This window comes from Mastomys coucha, unplaced genomic scaffold, assembly GCF_008632895.1.
Source record: "Mastomys coucha isolate ucsf_1 unplaced genomic scaffold, UCSF_Mcou_1 pScaffold9, whole genome shotgun sequence".
In the NCBI taxonomy this organism is placed as follows: domain Eukaryota; kingdom Metazoa; phylum Chordata; class Mammalia; order Rodentia; family Muridae; genus Mastomys; species Mastomys coucha.
Genome location: NW_022196915.1, coordinates 13,986,004 through 13,994,846, shown reverse-complemented (window position 1 = coordinate 13,994,846; position 8,843 = coordinate 13,986,004).

Sequence of the window (8,843 nt, the reverse complement as noted above, 5' to 3'; positions counted from 1 at the left end):
CAACAACAATAATAAATGATTGCTAACAATAACAACAACAACAATAATAAATGATTGCTAGGGCTGGCAAGATGGCTCAGAGGGTAAGAGCAGTGACTGCGCTTCCGAAGGTCTTGAGTTCGGATCTCAGCAACCACATGGTGGCTCACAACTATCCGTAATGAGATTGGACGCCCTCTCCTGTGCATCTGAGGACAGCTGCAGTGAATTACACTGGAGCAAGGGGGGCCAGACAGAGCGGGGTCAGCAGAGGTCCTGAGCTCAACAGCAGCCACACACAGTGTACTCATACACATAAAAATAAATAAAATAGCCGGGTGGTGGCACACGCCTTTAATCCCAGCACTTGGGAGACAGAGGCAGGAGGATTTCTGAGTTCGAGGCCAGCCTGGTCTACAGAGTGAGTTCCAGGACAGCCATGGCTACACAGAGAAACCCTGTCTCGAAAAAAACAAAATAAATCTTTAAAAAAAAAATAAATGATTGCTAACACACAACACTAATATTTTAAAGAAATATTAAACTTGTTTAACCTTTATAGTAACTCTTAGGGGTTAATAGTATTCATGTCTATTATAATAAAGAACAAACTGAAGCAGAGAAAGTAACTCACCGAGATCACATAGCTGGACAGTAGCAGAGCTGGGACCTGAACCCAGGCAGTCTCCAGTGCTTTGCTAAGTTACACTCTGCTCTCCAACAAAAGACACTCAGGCCATGCTTTTCTCCTTGTCCATAAGGGATTCACAACGTGTGACCTCAAGGGCTTCTAAAAGCTATGGAGGTGCCCAGCATGAACTGATAACTCCCAGGAACAATTTGAGGCAAGCTTACCGTCAACATGGCCATCCACATGGGTACGTCCTATGAAAGTTGTGCTGTCTCTGAATAGCTCATACTCCCAAATAACAAAGGCATCCAGCACTTTTCTGAAGTAAGAACAGAACTGAGAGAAGCATGGGCAGTTATAGAACGTCACTCCTGAGAACTTGGTTGGTTGAATTCCTTTCTCACTAAGCTTAGAGGGTAAAGACTCTTGTTTTGTATTTTGTGGGGATCTGCATCAAAGCCAGGGCCTTGCACACACTCCCAGGTGCTCTATCACTGCATTGCTTATTTCATTGCTGCAACAGAATACCCAACCTGTGTTGGAAGGATTACTTCTGGCTCACAGTTTGAGGGGTACAGTCCATCATGATGAGGAAATCATGGGGACAGCAACATGAGTCAACTGACCATATCATATCTCCAGTCAGGCATTAGAGAAGAGATGAACGCTGGTGCTCAGCTCACTTCATCCTTTTTGTTCAGTTGGTGACCCCAGTTGAGGGAATGGTGCTGCTAACATTTAGAGTGGATCCTCCTCCTCAACTAACTCAAGCTAGAAAAATCTCACAGGCACAGCCAGATACTTGTCTTCTAGGTAATTCTAGATCCAATCAAGTTGAAGATCAAGACAGGCCACCATAATCGCTGAGCTGCATATCCAGCCTTGCTGAAGAGTTTCTCACCCTCTGTGAACAGGTAGCCTGCTAGGAACATGAACACACAAGTGATGAAGATGAAAGACAGAACACACAAAGTAAGAAGGCCCTACTAAGCGCGAGGGAGTTGGTGACCAGAATATTTGTACAGTGTCAGTCAGAAATCAGACTATCTATTAGCTGCAAAGAGGAAAATAAATACTTACAGTGCAGAGGTGGAGCAGCCATCTTCTTAATTCTTCCAGCTTGGCCAGGAAGACCATGAGACGACCTGATGTGATGCACAGTGAGCTGTGCGTTGTCACCATGGGTTATTGTCAAAATGCTTGAATTGAATCCGAAGAGTTAGGTGATGGAAGGACGAGTCAAGGAATGCTGTGAGGAGTGGGACAAACCCAGATGACTGGTCACTGTACACAGCAAACACCTGTAACTATTTTCAGAGGAGGGTCAAGGAAGCAAGCATGTTGCTGCAGGATATTTGATCACATTGTGAACTCCAAGACTCTGAACTGGAAAAACCTTGTAGTGTTGTGGCTCAGCCCCAGCACACACCTTTAATCCAAAGAGCTTTCTGTAAACATTAAAAAAGCCAATGATAGGTCAAGAGACAGAGCAAGCAGTCATTTGACGGGGAGTGAATGTGAGAAAAAGCAGGAAAGAGAATAGGGAAGTCTTTGAGTTGGAAGCTATTTTAAGACAGTGTGGAGAAGGAGTGTTTTCCTACTGGAACTTCAGTAGAGAGGAGGAGGGTCAGTGGGTGCTTTCTCTGCCTCTCTGAGCTAGCAGGTTTTCACCCCAGCATCTGGCTGATGAGTCTTCTTTGGTAAACCTGAATGGCTGAGATTTTTGTTTTTAAGAACAAAGGCACGTAGGTTACTGTTGTATATTAAGAGAGAGAAAGCAAATGGGGAGGGGCAATTTGAAAGTCTAGTCATAAAGCAAACAAAAGAAAACCAAGGAACAACAAGGAGCCAACTGTGGTAGCTTGCACCTGTAATCCCAGCACTCAGGAGAAAGCTAAGACAGGAGGGATGTAAAGGGTCCATGATTCACCAAAGAATGGCACCCCAGATTCAAAGAGTATGTCAATGCAAAAAGTGGTGGGGGCGTTCTTTTTTGTTTTTTGTTTTTTGTTTTTTGTTTTTCTGCAGAAGTCCAGCATGTGGGCTGATGAGATGGCTCAGCCAGTAAGAGCACTGACTGCTCTTCCAAAGGTCTTGAGTTCAAATCCCAGCAACCACATGGTGGCTCACAACCACTTGTAATGAGATCTGACACCCTCTCCTGGTAGTGTAAGGAAAAATTAAAGCTTTAAACCTGTGCTGACTAGGAAGAAAAGTTATGGGCCTAAGAATCCATCACAAACTGGCCACATAGGCCTGGGAAAGAGCAAACAAGTTGTTAGATATCATAAGAGCTGGCAGGTCAAGAAGACATAAAACTATAAACATAGAGGAAAACATGTCTAGGCAAACGAGGACATGTCCAAGGCCCAGGCCTGCAAAGACGTGCCTGGCAGACACTAAGTAATGGACCATCTGGTCCTCTCAGATATGGTTTAAGGTCAGATGCTCTGTTGACTCAGATTAACACCAACCTTAGGAATTTTCCACTCTGTTCTGCACATAATAGTTAATATTTGAACTAGCCAATCATGTATGACCACACTGATCCCTTTGTTCCCTCAGACCTTTTCCCTATATAAATCCCTAACTTTCAAGCCTCGTGGTTGGCTCCATTATCTCCTGCGTGAGATAACTGTGGTGCCGAACCAGAGCATCCTGAAAATTAAAATATACCTCTTGTAATTACATCAAGATGTGGTCTCTCGTGATTCCTTGGGTGTACGTCCTCCCGAGATTTGAGTGGGGGTCTCCCCCAGGGGTCTTTCAGTAGGTCTGAAGACAGCTACAGTGTATTTATTTATAATAATAAATAAATCTTTAAAAAAATAAAAAAGAAGTCCAGCATGCTGAGGTCTCCCATTACCAAGATAGAGAGACCCTGAAGTAAGAACGCAGGCCCAATTTAAAGCACCCAGGGGAATCCCCGGGTATATGGGCTTTGTCTTACTCTATCTCTAAGGACATTCCTTTACTGGGACCTGGGGCCTTGGGGCTGGAAACTGTTGCTGAGGAATCCCAGGGTAGGTGGGCTATCTCTAAGAGCGTTCTGTTACTGGAGCATGGGGGCTGGCTGGAAACTGCTGATCCATTTTCCTTGCTTCAGGCCAGGTAGTGGGACAGTTTCTGACCAGCTGCCTGAAGCCTAGGTTCTTAGGCCTAGTCTCTTTAACTGCCAATTTGAAGCCTGTCATGGAACCAGCCTAGCCTTCTCAATAATGGGCCATGTCAAATCCTTGAGATGTTTCTGAGGCCCCTACACTAGCAGCTCCAGCCAGCCCTATGCCAAGGAGAGAACCTAGTAACACAGCAGAAAGGGCCACCCTTTTAACCTGATTGTTTGGAGGTGCTAACTGGTTCAGGACATCCTCCACAGAGCAATAAGTCACTCTGGGTGGGTACACACGCTGTACAGAACATAAAAATCCTCATTCATATTTACAACCAGGCCATAAATGCATGGGGTAAGCCCCAAGGCACAAGCCCACCAAGCACTCTCTGGGGGCAGCATGCATCCTGCAACAGTGGGGGTAACAGTGTGGCTGCAGAGGTGGGGACAGGCTGAGGGTACCTTATTTCCAATGCAGAGCCCCTGTCCAGAAACCAACAGTTCTGCGTTGTGTCTGGGGAGAGAGGAGTTAAGAACCGGCAGTCCAACCCACCTTCTTGCCAGCCACTGTGAACTTGATGACAAGGTTGTTGCGTCGCCTCCTTGGGGTACACGGATAGTAAGGGGGCAGTGTCTAGTGCAGCAAGCAGGCAGGATCAGGAGCACTGGAGTCGCAGTTCCAGGGGATCAACAAGGTGTGGGGTAATGACCTTCAATTCCTCCTGTGGAGGTTCTTCTGGAAGTCTCCTCTGCAGGACCAAAACCTGCCAGATCATCTCTCTCCTGACAGGCTTAATGTGGGAGTGATGTATCCACGTCCTAACCCTGTCCACCCTAACAGCCTTACGCATGGTCAGGATCAGCACAGTTCCAGAGTCTTGCGGTTATGTCTCTTAATCCAGACTTTGTCACCTGGTTCAAAGCAATGGGGGGAGGAGCAGACTCATAACCCTGGTGGATGGCAGGCCAGAGTTGCTTCTGGACCCTATGGAAGGCTTCCAAGGATTTTAAAAACTTATGTTGATTATATTCAGCTAAGATATCAGACAGGAGGTTAGGCAGCATGGGAGGGGGCCTCCCATATAGGATCTGAGGGACCTAAAGTATAGGGGGTGTTTCTAGCCCTATATAAGACATAAGGTAGGAGAGACACCCAGCCACTGCCAGTTTCAGGGGTTAATTTGGTCAAGGCCTTCAGGGTCCGATTTATCCTATTTTTCCTGAATGCACAATGGGGTCTGTATGCATAATGTAATTTCCAATTGGCCCCCAGAACCTGTGTCAGAGATTGAGATTCCTGAGAGATGAGTGCGTCTCCATTGTCAGACCCAAGCAGGGCAGGCAAACCATACGTGGGTATGATGTCTTCCAGAAGCTTCTTTGCCACTACGCTGGCGGTCTCCTTCTTTGCAGGGAAGGCTTCTACCCATCCCGAAAAGGCCAGTTCAGGCTACAGAGCGAAGCCCAGCCTTTAAAAAAAAGAGGAGTAGATAGATAAGAAACACAAACCCCCAAACAAAGAAGCAACAGGAACTCTAAAAACCAAGGAGCCTATTAAGAAGACAATAAACAAATAAGAAAAGGCAGTGAGTGTGAAGATGTAGAACCCTCACCTATTGCTGGTAGGGTAAAATGTAAAAGTGGGGTATAAACAGTGCCATGGCAGTGGAAATGGTTGGTAGTATATCTAAAAACTAACCTTAGAAGTATAAACTATCTGCTCTGTGTTAGGTGTATGCTAAAGGAATTGCAAACAGGAACTGTGCTGAAAGATATTTTGTGCATTAAGGTCCACGACAATATTCACAAGAACCATCAATGTAAATGTATGTTGTGGTTTTTTTTAAATGTCAAGAATGTTTTATAGAGCGCAGTATGGTAAGGCAGGAGAGGTGCCTCAGAGGGCCCATGCCGTGTAGTATAGTATAGATTAGAGTTTATTTAGGGAATGGAAGGGGGAGTTGAGAAGGGAGTAGAGGCAGCGAGGACAGAGAGAGGGAGAGGAAGAGAACGAGAAGAGAGTGAGAAGGGAGGAGAACGAGAAGGGAGGGGAGAAGAATCAGGGAAGGGAAGGTCAGGGAAGGGAAGAGGAGGCCTACCAGGAACATGAGAGGGGAGAGGAAAGAGAGAGAGAAAGAGAGAGAGGGAGAGGAGGGGCCAAACGGACCCTTTTATAGCAAGTCAGGCCTACCTTGTAGGGCAGAGCCTAGAAGGAATGCCAACAATGTGCATTAAAATGGTGTGTGTGTGTGTGTGATAAGAATATCAGTCACATTGAAATCAATATCTGAATATCATATTGAAAACAAATGACTCGAAGTCAAATCCTGGATAAGCTGGCAGCTTATCCTCTACTGGAGACAGCGTTCCACCCTGCTTTCTCTCGGTTCTGCTTTCTTCCTCTCTGCTCTGCTTTCTCTCTGGAGATCTCCAGACAGCTCTCTCTATGTTCTCTTTGAGTCAGTTCTCCAAGCAAATCATTGCAAAAGAATTCAGAGATCAGCCTGCCTCTGTTAACCACAGATGATAACTGGCTAGATGAGACCAGTCCTGAAATTACCATTTCTACCACACCTGGGCCTAGTCTTGCTCTGTCCAGGCTGATCCTGAGCTCTGCAATTTGTCTGCCACTGTATCTTGTATCTGCCTGCCTTTTATCTTTCTGACAAGCTGGCTCATTGTGCAGCTGCCTCTACTCCTTTAGATTCATAAAGCCCCTCATATAATTCATATTGCATCCTTATTTTTTGCATAGTTGAGAAATTATATACTTTCAAACGCACGTTTTTAGAATTCTTTTTCTCTGCCTTAAGAGCTGTCCTGATGGTCCCAGCATTTACTATTCTGATAAGACATTAGCCACACCTTCTCCTCCGGGACTTGAGCTTTCTGATTATCATGGAGTCATTAACATTAACAGGGAGGACATTCCTCAAAGAAAAATGCAAAATATGTAGATTATTATACAAACAAGCCTATATCCAAGGCAGCCATTGATACTCTTGGAGGCCCATGCCCACAGTCTCTGTTCCAAGGGCAGGAATCATGTCATTCTGCCCCCACCAAGACCATGCCAGATTTGGCAAGTCATAAAGAAAAATGAAATACTAGTGGCTGGGGGTGTAGCTCAGGAAAGCACACATCTGTAAAAGAGAAGAATAAAAGGTAAGAGATGAATTGTGGAAAATTACAGAACACCACAAAAATATAACTAAAGATCCCGTTTCAGTTTGCACAGGGCTCTGTTAAACCCCCAGAGCTTTTCTTCACTCCACAAAAGGTATTAAATTTTCATGCAGACTAGAACTGTGGTGAGCTTTAGACTATCAGTACAATGTTAGTGAGAGATCCCAGACACAAAAGAACAAACATTGTGTGATGGTACTTTTACAAAATATCAAAGATAGACACATTAATACTGACAGACATGACATAAAAGTCTCTAGTGATTGGAGGAGGAAGAAAATATTATTTCAGAATTGTCTGGGTGCTAAAGGAATTGCAAAACTGTTTGGATGATAGTTTAGCAACACTGCCACCCACTGAATCATAATGTGACAGTGGTTACCATGCAACTTTTTACTATATATTATAAAAAGTTTTTAAATATTAAAACTTAAATGCTTGTCAAGTGGTTAACAGCAATTGCTTCCTTTTGCTTTTTTGGAGAGGGAGAGAGAAACGAGGGAAGAAGTAGGACTGGAGAGATGGATCTACGGTTAACAGCACTGGCTGCTCTTCCACAGGTCCAAAATCCAATTGTTAGCACCAACTTGGATTCTGACAGCCTCCTTTGGCCTCTGCAGGCACCAGTCATGCATATGGTACTGTAAGACTGTCGAGCCTTAGTGTGGCCCACGCAGTCTTCTCTCCAACAAGACACGCGGACACTAGGATCCTTCTGCAGCAACGTTTATTGCCCTCTCCCAGAGGGAAAAAGAGGCCGAGCCAATAATCAGCACTGCTTATATACACCACAGCGCGGCATGTCCCCCCATGATTGGCTGTTTGCTCATCACCCCACATGATGCCCCGAATGGGCTGTGACATAGTGTCTTTTCACTCTACGCACATGCGCAAACAGTTGTTTACCAGGAGTTACAGTGGAAGTAGGCGCCATCTTGTTATGGCAAATGCCTCTCCCACTCGACCGCTCTCCACACCTTAGCTTACCAGAGACCCCCTGAGTAAATCATGTGGAGCCTGGATCGATGCAAAAAGCAAGAGGATTGTTCCAATGCACTGGAGTCATCCCAGACCCAAAGGAGAGGCCATGCACAGCTTGTTCAGTGAGTTTTTATACAGTTTTCAGGGTAGCAGCCATTAGGCACAATGCGATTGGCAGAACATTGTGAGTTTTTTAAACTGATTGGTCTTCAGGGAATGAGGTGGCAAGGGCTTCCCTTGTCTGAAGGTGGGCAATGTTCATTCTGCAGAATGTGTCCCCACCCACAGGTCAATTCCCACCCTGTGGTCTGAGAAATGTTAATTAGCCTCTCCCTTCTGGAGGGGCAAGTGTTCCATGACCTTCCCAAAGTTCCTGAGTTGACCTTTTCAGTACACAGACATACCTGTGGATAAAACACATAAAAAAATAATAAATAAGACTGGAGAGATGGGTCAGTAGTAAAGAGCATTTGTCCTTGCAGCAGACCAGGGTTCCCATTTCACATTGCAGCTCATGAAAGACCTCCAGAACTGGGGAGATCCTTACTCAAGTCTCAGGATGACGGCGACCACCCAATAACTCACGAGAGACCGAACTTGCTGCAATCACATGAGGTTTATTAGGGATAGGCCGGTACTGGGGTCGATCTCGTGACCATGCTGGCCAAAGGAGTTCAACCCCGAACACAAGAAGTAAGGGGTATTTTGAGAGGTTAAAATTTTCAAACTGTACTGTGGGAACTTAGCTGTTAGTTGAACTCAATGAGAAACCAGCTCCCAGAACATAGAAGAATGGGAGACCAGCTCCCAGGACATAGAAGAATGGGAGACCAGCTCCCAGGACATAGAAGAATGGGAGACCAGCCCCCAGAGCTTAGAGACAGGAGTGGCCTGGCAGGAAAAAAGAAAAATGAAGTAGCAAACAATTGCCAGGTGGCTAACCTGCTTCTGAACCCT